We start from the raw sequence: 13,154 nt of genomic DNA on the forward strand, positions 1-13,154 counted from the left end.
ACTAAATGCAGATCTAAGCTTTTTTGTTCATCTGAAAAGTGAGGATAAAAATAAAACCTACCTCATAGAACTGTGAGAATTAAATAATTCACAGATTCCTGACACACCTTAGGTGCTCAGGAAAGGTTACCTACTATACAAGAATTGGTTCACACTTCTATTTTAGTGCCTGGTGTTTTGCCATTGATCAAAATTTTTGCTTTAGTTGGTTTTAAGGCATTGAATATATATCAGGTCCTCAAATAATGCCCTTTTGTTGTAATGTTGATAAGACGCCTTAGGAATTAAACTGCTGTTTATATCAATTAGCCTATGGGAAAAGGGGTTGCTAAGGTCCCTTCACTGCAGTTCCAAGAACCTAGTCACACATTAAGTGAGGACTTACTGTATACTCTTAAAGTTTAGAAAGTGAAAGCACCCTAAACAATGCGTTATTAATACTGTTTGGAGTTCATCGCATTATACATTTCCTTAAGTACTTTTACTTAAAGTACCTTCATTCCAACCTATTTTTTTCACAGACTCTTTGGGTGCTGTTGAGTAATCCTCTATGGAATGTAGAATCCTAAGATAAGCTAACACTGAGATAAGAAAGATCTTTTACTTTAATATTCTTAAATATAAAAGTACTTATTCCTGTAAGAAGCTCAAAGCATTTCTCTTAAGTATATCATTCTAGTTGGCTTAAGACCAACAGACTTAGATGAATTTGTATTACATCATGGAATTCTTCTGTTTGGCGTTCATCATATTATACCTTTCCTTAAATACTTTTACTTAAAGTACCTTCAATCCAAACTTTTTTTTTTTCCCCACAGACTCTTTGGGGACTGTTGCCTTGTTTTCCTCTGGGTTCTCCTCTGTGAAAGTCTGTGGTTCTTATCTCAGACTAAGGGGAAACTCACACTTCTGGGTGAAATGTTAAAACACCAAACAACTGAAATGCGTGGGTTGCTAGATGTGTCCATTCAAATGTTATGGTATTAAGCAAAATGGAAGCCACACATTATTTTTATTTGTTTATAGCAAGGAAACCCATTGGGTTGTTGTTTTTTAAAGAGGAAGAGGAGTTTGGTCATTTAAGGTCAGATTTGCTTCATTTAACTGGCTTCATTTCGAAGTAAATATCTACATCTGGGGCAGGGATGAGGGGTATTGGAACCACATCAAAATGTGACTCCCCCGTCTTAATCCTGTTCCTCCAAGTCTCCTGGGGGCCGACCATCCTCCCTCTGAGAACAACTGGAACGCCAGTCGCTGGGGGTGGCGCCGCCAGTCCATGTGGTAAGCGTTGCTGTGGCTTCTCTTACGCGGAGAATTCCAGGCAGCTCGGTTCCCGGGTGGACACCCCCAGTGGCCTGAGGGTAGACCAGGACCTGCCTCTTCCCCCTTCTTCCTACACCTCCTCTCCCCAGCGGTGGCAGCGGAGGCAGTGGTTGCTGCTGCTGCGAGCTGGTCACCTGGGCGCCCGCGGAGCAGCCAGGCGGCCGCCTCTGCGGCGAGCGGGCGGGCGGGCGGGCGGGCGGCCTCTCGGAGCGCGAGGAGGGGGCGGCGAGCAGCGAGATATCCATAGTAACACAGGATGCGCCGGGCGCCGCCGGGCGGGAGCGCGTGCGGGAGGAGGAAGTCCCCGCGCGCCCGCAGCCCGCCGTGCTAGGCGCCCTGCAGCCCCCGCGCGCCCGCCGTGCCCGGGTCCGCCCGCGTCGCTCTCTCCGCCTCTCCGCCCGGGTCGGCTGAGCGGTAAGCCCTTCCTGGCCTCCGAGCCCGCCTGTCCCACCCTCCCCGCCCGCCCGCCCCCGGGAAGCAGCTGCAGAACAATGGAGAGCGCCGCCAGCTGCCCTGGAGACGGCGCTCGGGGGAGGACGCGCCGGGGCTGGCGCGCGCTGCGTGGGGCCGGGCGCGGGGGGAGGGCGCGCGGCGGGGGCGGGAGCGCGCGCGGGAGCGCGGGGAGCGCGCGGGGAGAGCCCGGCGCCTCTCCCACCCTCCGCGGCGCGCCCGCCCTCGCCCGGTCGCTCGCTCGCTGTCCTAGCTGGGGCCCCAGAAAGATGCTCGGAGGCCACGGCTAGCGGACAGGAGGGTCCGTCCAGACACACGTGTCCGCGTCCTCCTCCGCGGCCCGAGCCCTTCTGTCCCCGCGGATCCCGGCGCGCAGCCCGCGGCCGCTGCCGTCGCTAGTGGCCGGCGGTTCGGTGAGTAGCGGCGTGGCCGCGGGCGGCGTGGGCGCAGCTGCCCCCGCGCGATCGGTCCGCGGCCCCCGCTCGCGAGTTACGGTTGCGGGAAGTGGGGCTATAGCTGGGATGGAAAAAAAAAAAAAAAAAAAAAGGAAAAAGAAAAAAAAGAGGAAGCCAGTCTCGGAAAACCCGGGGAGGCTGCGGAAAGGGTTTGTCGGGGCATTTGTTGCAGCCTAGGCTTTGGGTCTCTCGTGTGTGGGCTGATTTATTTTTTTTTTTCATTTTATTTTTTAACCATAACGTGGTTTGGCATGGGTTTCCCAACCCCTCGGGTTGGGTGCGTTTGCCATCTCTTTTCCCTCCTCTTTGGGGTTTGGGGTTGCGAGGAGTTTGAAGCAATACATTGCTGGATCTTCTTCCCAATCGGTTTGACTTTCACGAGTTATGTGTTTTTCCAAAGGTCATTTGTCTTCGGCGTGAGAGAGCCACGCCATCCCATGTAATGTCCACGCGCGCTCGGCACCGCCTGCCAGGAGCCCAGGTAGCATGGGCGCCGGAAGGGCTGGTGTGGAGCCCGTCCTCTCTCCTCGTATTTTTTTTTTTTTTTTTTACACGCATTGATTAATCGGAGGGAGCAGTGGGCAGGGACTTCCCGGCGCTATGCTGCCTGGAATGGTCACAGAGGCTGCAATTCGCTGCTTTCCTGAAGGTCGGGTCAGCCTTTCCACCGAAACCCCCGTTTCCGCGGTTGTAACTTGGAGGTAAATTTTACTCCAGGCTAAAACTTGCCAAAGCCAAAGGAGGACTTGCTTTTATTAAGGATGCTGTTGCCATCGCTGCGGGGTTATTTATTTATTTATTTATTTATTTAGATTTTTTTTCCCCTCCGAGAAAACTAGCCCTCCGTAAACATGAGCCCCTAAAACAAATGGACAATCTCCCCTGCGCCCCCAACCCTCTCCCTCCTCCCCCCCTGCCCCCTTCAAGGCTTTGCTTTTTCAGAGACTGGCCAGGAAGGCTAGTCCTCGCTGCTGTTACCATTTCCCCTCCATAAGCGACTTCTGATGTTAGTTTTTAGAACACTGAAAAATGCAACCCCCTTCCTGCATAGATGCCCAGAACTTATTGTATAGGTCGATTGGAGGCATAGGAACTTTGGGGTCGATGAGGATGCTTAGGCGCGCTTATTGGATTCACATGCTTGCTATGGGGACTTGCATCTGGAAAGACAAGAATGAGAGGAAACTGTTGGAATGCAGGCACACCTGAAGACTTTTCTTAATGTTACCAAGGGAGACTGTCATCTTCCTCTTTGGGAGTCTGTGAGATTCATGTTGAAGTCCAGAGCTGATTCGGGGCTGGAAGGAAGAGAGGCTAGATTAGGAAACCTCTCTGAGGTTCCCCCCAAACCCGTGTTCTTTGTGCTTAGCCACTGTGCTGGGGCCAGGAGATGCTGGCGGTGTCTGGGTTATCTGAGTCCATAGTGTGCAAGGCTCTGGGAAAACAGAGTCGTGGAGTGACGGGTGCTGGCGTTACACCACTGGAAGGCTCCTTCAGGTGTGTTCTGTTCCATTGTTCTGTCTGTCCTGGTAGTGCTTGGTGCGATGGCAGTGACCCTCCCGGACTCTGAGGGAGGAGAGAGGAGTAAATGGTACAACTGAGGGGAAAACAGATACTCACTACCTGGGATGCTGGTGACAGGGTCATACAGAAACACTGTGGCAAAGGCTTTTTTTTTTTTTAACTTCAGAATGCAGGGGAAATGTGATGTTGGAAAAAGCAGTGACCAGTCAGTGCTCTGTTCAGAGATGGGAACTTTGTCCCGCAGCTGCTAATTGCCAAAACCTGATTTACTGCTCTGGAGTTATTTTGTTTAATGAATTTTGACACTTGTAGTTTTGAAGCAATGTTTGTTTTTCCTTCATCAGGGACAGTAAAATGAAAATATATCCATGTACCAGGAATGAGAAACCCTGTATTGTTACATTTCTGCTAAGGGGGATCAGAAGAACTAAGCGTCTTGCCTCTACTTAAAGATGAACTCTCCAGTAAAATAAGTTTGAAGTATAGATACGGCATGCTATATAGTCTTTATAAGATATTGGGGGGGTACTAGTTCTTAACAAGACTGTGTAAGTGCATGTATTCATCAGCAATTTAAACCGATAATCACTGAACAGTTATTAACAATCTAAAAGTTTTCAGGTTAATCAAATTAGTATACGTGTATTGAATTCTAATACGGTACAGTCAAAATGACATGTTAAGGAATTGCTTTCTTTAAAATAGTAGTATTTGTTTAAAGTTACTCTACATATTCTAAATAGGGAATAAATCAGCAGACAGTACGTTGTACAGGAAAAGGCATTCCGATAATTATTTCTGATGTTATTATTCTCTTTTAAATGTGGGCAAACAGATGTTTTCCAATTGATTATCAAGTCATTCCCATCCCATCATTCAGTGAATAGGCGTCTTTGAGCACCCTGTGTTTCAAAGCAGGTCTATTCTTCCTCTAAATGGAGTCAGACACGTTCTCTAAATATTATATTGAAATAAATGCTTTGGCAACGTCAATGTTTATTGCATTGGCAGAGTCTGTAGACACACCGGGATAGAGTTTATTGATGTCCCTGTTTCTGGCCAGATGCTCGTGTCAACATATAGTATGTCCCAGTAATCGCCATCAAGCCAGTTAATGTCCCAGGAGGAATGAACAATTAGCAAAATTAATTAGGAGTTCTGCTTGATTAAACTCATTAATAACCATGAGTAGAGTATTTGTATTTCCATAGATAGGTTTGATTTTTTTTTTTTTTTTTTTTTTTTTACACATTTTGTACTTGTAGCAGGAACTCGGACTTGGTTACCATTTACAAGTACCAATCCCAGTAATTGAAGTCCACGTCTTTTGTAGGCCACCAATAATTAACACAGGTGTGGACAGAATCCAAATTTATCAGTTGGTTGCCTTTTTTTTTTCCTTCCAGGGACAAAAACTAGTAACAGAGCATAAATGTTTTTCCCTTTGAATTGAATAGCGAATTATATCAATAAGCCTTAGAAAAATTGTTGTAGGCATTTTTCTTTGAGTGAAAGATTCTATTGCTTATGGTGGTTTTACTTTTGTGTTAATATTTGTTTTCTTTAAAATGATTGTTTTCAAAATGCAATACTGTCAATATATTTAATAATTTGCTTGAGAAAGAACATTTACGTGACTGCATTTGTCTTCCCACATACTGTCAATAATGCATTGTTCCAGAATTCTATTTTTGTGTAGATGTGATTTTCATGTAAAAATGAACCTTCCTTCCAAATCTTGCAGGAGATGAAAACCATTCTCATTCACCTCATTTTTGCTTTCTCTTCCTAGAATCATGAGGTACTTTTTTTACAAATCAAAATATGGTTAAGCTGAGTCTTTTTTTTTTTTAATGTGAGACTATATTAGCTTGTTTAGATGAAAACCCAAGATAAATTCCTTTAAAAAATTATTGTTTACCAGTATCTTTCAATTCCGGTATTTACAGAGCAAACACTTACTAGTATTCCTGGTGGTTTCCTCATACGGCAATAGGAAATGCAGAGATCAAAATAAGACTAGAGCGGGAAGAAGCAAAAATACATGTTCTGACCCCCTCTGTTATGAAATACCTGATAGTGTGCTTGTACGTAAATCTCAAAACAGAGTTGTCCTATAAATGGACTTTTGTGGACACATCTCTTTGGGGTTTGGGTTCCATGAACTGAAATGAGAAAGTTCACAGGACTAAGCACAAGGACTTGCTCTGGAAAATCAATGACAGTATTGAGATGTGTACCATTGTCTTAGCACTCCTGTCACTGCAGACAATGCCTTTGAAGTGCACGGGAAGACTTTGTTGGGATCAGTGGGCACCCCCAGCACAATCTCAGTGCTGCGTGACCATACTGTTACATGGTCCTCCACTCTGTAGCTCACATAAGATTGGCCAGGGCTACAGAGTGAAGTCCCAGGGCTAAATTTTGTGGCCATTTTTAAACCAAGACACTTGGCAAAAGAAAAATTAGATGTTAAGACTACTTGAGCTTCCTGTCATTTTAGCGCATTTCCATTATAATAATGTTTTGGTAACCATAAGTTTTATGATCTGTTTTTTTGGTGTTAAGGCTTGAGAGTGGCTTACACATATTTGTAACTGCAACAGGTGGCATGTTTTGTGTTGTGTAACGTTCATAAAAGTCTCATTTCCCTGTGTTTAGAAACCATGACCGTGTTGTAGTTATTTTTCTAGAAATGTAAAATGTAACTGTAAAAAGAAGCGGCTTCTCTTTATCTCCATGATTCATTTCTCCAGAAAAGACTTGCAGACCATATGCAGTATTTCTTGGCTCCTAATACATTTTTTTTTCTATCTTAACTGTCAACTTAGTGTAAAAATAATTGGCTCAAATTGTTTTCTTGTAGTATAGTTTTCCCTCCGGAATGGAAGGTCTGGCATAGCCTCCTGAACACCTCCCAAGGGTTGGTTCATATTCCTGATATGAATGATGCTATTTATTTCACCCTACTGGTGGATTCGTCATAAAAACCCATGGCAAACCAAATTTGGGACAAAGCTTCAAATTAGAAAGATACAGTCCCTTTCAAGTTTCAACATTTTCACATATGCTCTCCCTCCTTTTATCTACTCAGAACCACTCCACTTGGGAACCAAGCTTATTTAGAAGATGAAATTCCCTCCTACTAGTAATAAAAAAAATTTTAATAAAAAAAAGAGATTCCATCTTGCTGGCTTGGCTCAGTGGATAGAGCATCAGCCTGCGAACTGAAGGGTCCCAGATTCGATTCCGGCCAAAGGTACATGCCTGGGTTTCGGTCTTGATCCCCAGTAGGGGGCGTGCAGGGGGGCAGCCAATCAATGATTCTCTCTCATCATTGATGTTTCTATCTCTCTCCTTCTCCCTTCCTTTCTGAAATCAATAAAGAAATATTTTTTTAAAAAAGAAAGAAAAGAAGGGAGGGAGGGAGGGAGGGAGGGAGGGAGGGAGGGAGGGAGGGAGGAAGGAAGGAAGGAAGGAAGGAAGGAAGGAAGGAAGGAAGGAAGGAAGGAAGGAAGGAAGGAAGGAAGGAAGAAAGAAATTCCCTACTAACTAACAAGAGAAACTCTTCTTTCCCATCTTCTCCCAACCACTCAGCACTGGCTTCTCTCCTCTCCTGCACTGCCCTGAACTCAGGGATCTCTCAAATCACACATCCTCTTTAACCCCTTTCTTCATCTCCTCTCCTGCCTCCAGACGTAATTGTGCTCTTTCCTCTTTTATATTTTTTTTAGATATTTTTATTGATTTCAGAGAGGAAAAGAGAGAGGAGGAGATAAAAACATCAGTGATGAGAGAGAATCATTGATCAGCTGCTTCCTGCACGCCTGACACTGGAGATTGAGCCCAAAACCGGGGCATGAACCCCTACGGGGAATCGAACCAATGACCCCTTGGTTCATAAATCAATGCTCAACCACTGAGCCACGCTGGCCGAGCTCCTGTTTTGTTTTGACTGATAAGGATCCAGGATGGTATTAAGGATATGTCTGTTGTCAAAGGAGCAGAAAGCCATCATTCATCTTAAAGTGATGTTTTATGTAATAAAAAAAGAAAACAGGACCAGAACACTCTACAGCCCTTATAAATGCTTAGAGTCCCCTTTAGAACACTGACAAGTATTTCCACCAATAAGAAAGATAAGTAATAGTTGTAATTTGTCTATATTTAAATAAATTAAAAGTATTCTTTTAACTGCTATATAGTATACCATTGATCATTCCTCATGTGATTTTCTAGTATTTTTTTTTTTTTTTTGGCACAGATACAGAATCCTAACCTCTATGGGTCCAGTAGACTTTCATGGACCAACCTTGATATTTAATTACTAGAGACCCAGTGCACGAATTTGTGCACAAGGGGGTGGGGGGAAATGTGGGAGGTTGGCCAGCTGGCAGGAAGGGACTGCAAGTTGTTCTCTGACCCCAAGGAGGGAGCTAGCCCTTGGCCCCTCCTGGGAAAGGGGCCCTGTCCACCACCACTCATCCTCAGTTCCCCAGCCCAGCCCAGGCTCAAAGGCCCCAGCAGGGTCGGGAGAGGAGGCAACAGTTGCCAGGCCAGCCACAGAAGGTTCCCCGCCTCCCCACTTCCTTCCCTCACCATCATGCTGCCATCACAGTGGGTAGGTGGCCCCCGGGGAAGGGAGAGGATGGGATGGAGACAAACCCTTGTGTTGAGGGCTGACTTTCAGTAGATTACAGTGAGGGAGCTGCTCTGCTATATAGGAAACTCCGACCCAGAAGCAGGTCATCTGCTAATGGTTTAGCACCAAGGGCTGATGGGAGTCGGACAGGGGGAACAGCTGAGGGAGGTTGGCTGTGGGAGTACACTGACCACCAGGGGGCAGCTCCTGTGTTGTGCATCTGCCCCCCGGTGGTCAGTGTGCGTCATAGCGACTGGTCAACCTGTCATTCCAGTTATTCAGTTGTAACTCTCATTTAGGCTTTTATATATATAGATTATATATACTGAGGCTTATCGGAAGGACTATGCATTCTGAATTCTAAACCACTGGCTGAACAGACAGCTTTGCAAATACAACCCTTCTTTTTTAAACTGCAAAACAATCTCCATGTGTATTCATTCTCTTGGAAAATAATCAGTGTCTGATATCTTCTAGGCAATCTTCTTAGGGCCGGAGATATAACAATGAACAAAATAGACAAGATCCCTGTTTTCTAGAGCAGATACTTAGTGGGGGAGGGGTGGCACAAAGCCAGTAAATAAATAAATGGAGAAGATAATTTTAGATAGTGGTAAGTGCTATGAGAGTGATATGCTTGAGAATGTTCTGAAGGGAGGGATGCTACTTTTATTTATTTTTTTAAAAAAATATATTTTTATTGATTTCAGAGAGAAAGGGAGAGAGAGAGAGAGAGAGAAACATCAATGATGAGAGAGAATCATTGATTGGCTGTCTCCTGCACGTGCCACACTGAGGATGGAGCCTACAACCCAGGCATAGGCCCAGACAAATCTAAATGTGAACTTCTGTTCATAGGTCGATGCTCATCCACTGAGCCATGCAGGCCAGACAAGGATGCTACTTTTTAAAAAGTTGTTCAGAGGAGGTGTCCCAGAGAAGGTGCCCCTCACACAACCCTGAATGGTGAACTGTAGCCAGACAGGCAGACATGGCAGGGAAAGTGCTCTCTAGGCACAGAGTAAGCATGATGCGTTTGGGCAACAGCAAGCAGCAGGCCAGTAGGGCTGCGTCCTGGCCAACTTGGGTCAGCCTTGCCGATCATGGCAAAGGGTTTTAGTCTAAACACAGTGTGGAGCAGTGTGAAAGCAGGTGTATGATAGGTCTGCCTTTGCAAAGAATACCCTGGCCTCCGTGTGAAGACTGGATGTTACCAGGGTGAGAATGGAACCGAGAGAGACCATGTAGAACCAGTAGCTGATGAGTTGTAGTGATTTGGACCAGGGCAGCGGCAGGCAGTACACCACGAAGAGGGAGAATGTCAACATGCAAACAGCTTTTGGGAAATTTCACAAAGGTAGGAAAATACAAAGAAGAAAATCACAATTCTCCCCCTCGTTCTGACCATCCAGAGTAATATCTATTAATATCTTGGCATTGTTAAGCAAATATAATCACTGTATTACTTTTGATATTTGATATGTGGTCATATCGTTCAGGCAACGCACACAATACACATTAAATTTTTTAAATTATTCTAAATTCCACCACCCAGAAGTAACCATCTATAACAATAGGCTAATATCATTTAAAGCATCTTCCTGTACCTGTATATACACAGGAGTTAATCAATGAATGCATGAATAGAAAGAAATGCTTGTATAACAGTGGCAACAATGGAATCCTACTGGAGATGCTATTTTTACATAAAAAGCATTAAAGTGCATTTTCATGTATTTAGCAGCAGGAAAGATGGAAGTAAGAAGAGCTAAGGAATTGTTGAACTTCAAAGGAATGCCTCCTTACGACAAGGGTTAGTTCCTAAAAGATCTCCCCTCATGGTTAAGAGAAACGGTTATGAAACACTTGAAGACGTTTCAGCAGGAAAGGATTGAGATGTTGTGGGAAGATTATACAATTTGGGACTCCTTGGGAACAAAATGGCATGTTATTTTACAAATTTTGCCAACACATGCACATGTGAACGCTTTGCTGTGAAACCTCCCACAGCCTGGGGAAAAGCAAGTCTCCTGTGGCACTGAGGGGGCTTGAAACTGGAGCTTCCGTCGCTTCCCTCAAATCTACCTCAGGTTTGGAATCATCGTGTGTTTTTTAAAAACTACATATTCCAATTTTCAATACATGAGATAGATTCTGCGCTATAAAAAAAAGTTGTGTTGTCATTTGATTGTTCATCACCTCTGCTCAATGAATACTTTTAATTAATGTATATAGATCATCTTTATAATACACTTTCTATTCTGTAATCATAATCACTAAGCTTAGGTAGCAAAAGTTCTATTAAAATAGACCCCGTGGTTTTCAGGCCTTTAGAATAGCTTCTCCAGTTCTGGCAGAGTCCTTTGATTCATCTCTTGATTGCCTCCTTTTCACTGTCAATTGCTTTTTTGTTCTCATTTCCAGAAAGAGTCATTCATGACTACTGCATTTCTCACGACATATATATATATTTGAGGCTGCCTTCCTGATACTTTAAAATTGAACACTATCGTGGCTGAGTGTACTATACTTGTGCTGTGCTTTCCCTTATAATTTTGCAGCCACTGTTCCATTGTTTACTGTCAATCACTATTGCTGTGCAAATCAGAGGCCACCCTTTACAGATAATTTGCTTTTTCTGCCTGGATCCTGAAGAATTCTTTCTTTTTATCCTCGTGATTCAGTAGCATAGCTAGGTTTAAGTCTAGGTGTTGAATTCTCTGCCAAAATTTTCCGCAGTACAATCAATGAGCTCTTTAAATCTGATGATATTGTATCAAACCTTTAAAGATACCTTTTATTGTATTGTTCCCCACATGGGGACATCAATTATTCTTCTTTTGGATCAGCTTTGTCTCTCTGTCTTATCTATTAGCTTCTTTATAATTTAATCTTTTTTGTCATTTTCATCTGTATTCACTGCCAGTATGTCAATTCTTTCTTCTGTGCCAGTAATTCAATTTTAGAAGTGTCTGCTCAGTTTCTGGATGTTTCTAATTTATTTATTGATCCTAAAATGATGTCTTTGGACCTTAATTTGTTTCCTTAGGTCCACAGTCTCTCTTTTCATCTCGTTCAATTGTTTCATTATTCTGCCATTAAGCTTCAGTTTTTACTGAAACCATTCTTGCATAGTAGGAAGTGTGAGGATTTTCTTCTCCTTTTTTTTTTTTGAATAAAGTTCTTCTAGACTTAATTCCTTATGCTATGACCCTTGCATTTTATTTCTTTCCTTTCCTCTCTTCTTCTCTGCCCCCCTGTGTCCTTCCTTACCTCCTTCCTCCCTTGCATGCATATCTTCCATGCTATTTTTTTTTTTTTAATCTTGCTGGTACTTGGGTAGCTTTGCCAAGTCCTAGTGTAACTTCTTAAATCCCTTCCCACCTTTTTGGAGGGATCAGTTTGCTTTCTTCTTCAAGCTCTTTTATTGCCTACATCTATTCGCTTTTTCTGCAGTCTGAAGAAACTGCAGAAGGAGGCAGAAATTGTCCAGAGAGGTAGCTCAAGCTGTTTGTTTGTAGTCTTGGTTAGATTTTCTGGGCTGTGCTTTCTCGGATATTTTGTGGACTATCCCTATCATCAGCATTCATTTCACCAACTCAAGAGGGGGAGAGGAAGAGGCCAAAGACAGCCTTTTTATAATTAACTGAAGCGTTTCCTATGAACTTGTAGCTATGCTGGAGGTAACCTAGAACTTCAAGGGACTCCCCTTACAGTGGGCCCTGGAGTCTTCAGTTATGTGGAGTCAGCACTTTGCTCCCTTTCTTCATGTACTAGGCCTCTAATATATATATATACACTGAATGGCCAGATTATTATGCATTCAGAGATCATAATAATCTGGCCATTCAGTGTATGTGAATAGAATGCATATAGCAATTGAAAGGCAGGCTTCTCTCTACAAAGTGAAACAATTTTACTCAACTAAAAGCATAACATTGTGTTAAAGACATTGACCTGGGAATCAAGACACGAGTCCCAGCTCTGCTGCTGACCTGCTTGTGTGGCCTTCAGTGGGCCTGTCTCTTAGCTTCAGTTCCCCACCAGTCAGGTGGCTGTATCGATGTGTGTATTCCCCGGGTTTCAAGGCTGTGGGCACTGAATGAGATTGTGGATGTGAAGGGCTTGAAGAAAATCAGTACATAGCCATTCCTCTCAAGCCAGGTGTGGGGCACAAGACCAGTCACCTTCAACCAGTTCTCAGAAACATTGGGGTTTGTGAATTCCTCCCAACACCCACACCCCAAACTCAAACGGATTGATTTCTAGCCTCCTATTGATTCTGTGTAAATACGATTTATTTAGCGGATTACATTTAATGCGGATTACTTCTCAAATCAAAGAAGATGGGTTTGGTGGTAATGTGAGAGTGAGAAGAAGCCAATGGATACAGAGGTGGTGGGTCCCACAGCCAAACACTTAATTTGCAGCTTCATCCTTCCTTAATTATGCTTCTTTGTATTCATTCCATGTTAATCGCTTGAAGAGCTCTTGTGAATTGTGTGTCTCTCTATATGAGTGGACGCGTCCCACGCTGCACCAGTGCGGGAGTGCATTGTCAGCAGCGCGTCTGCAGTGCTGTGAGGACCGTGGCTGTCACAGCTGTCTCTGCCGGGGACAACCTCTGCCTGTTGCAGGGGCTCACCTCACCCTCACGGCCCTGTGACCATCATCCTGCGGCCACGGCAGGTCAGCCTGCACCGCACTCTGGAAGACACTGCTTTCACACGGGGTCTCAACGGCCTCCACATGGGGAT

At 44.2% G+C, this 13,154-nt stretch overlaps 1 protein-coding gene across 14 annotated transcripts in view; it reads left to right on the forward strand.

Annotated features, from left to right (window-relative positions):
• Positions 1-13,154, forward strand: part of ANKS1B (ankyrin repeat and sterile alpha motif domain containing 1B) — a 757,254-nt gene that overhangs the window by 619,391 nt on the left and 124,709 nt on the right. The window contains exon 1 of one of the 14 annotated variants that reach the window (XM_045587624.1): positions 2,814-2,932. The exons of the other annotated variants lie outside the window; for them this stretch is intronic. The gene's annotated coding sequence lies outside the window, so the exon portion shown is untranslated. Of the gene's footprint in view, positions 1-2,813; positions 2,933-13,154 lie in introns of those variants that run through there. 14 annotated transcript variants of the gene reach the window in all.

This window comes from Pipistrellus kuhlii, unplaced genomic scaffold (assembly GCF_014108245.1).
Source record: "Pipistrellus kuhlii isolate mPipKuh1 unplaced genomic scaffold, mPipKuh1.p scaffold_m20_p_3, whole genome shotgun sequence".
Lineage (NCBI taxonomy): Eukaryota > Metazoa > Chordata > Mammalia > Chiroptera > Vespertilionidae > Pipistrellus > Pipistrellus kuhlii.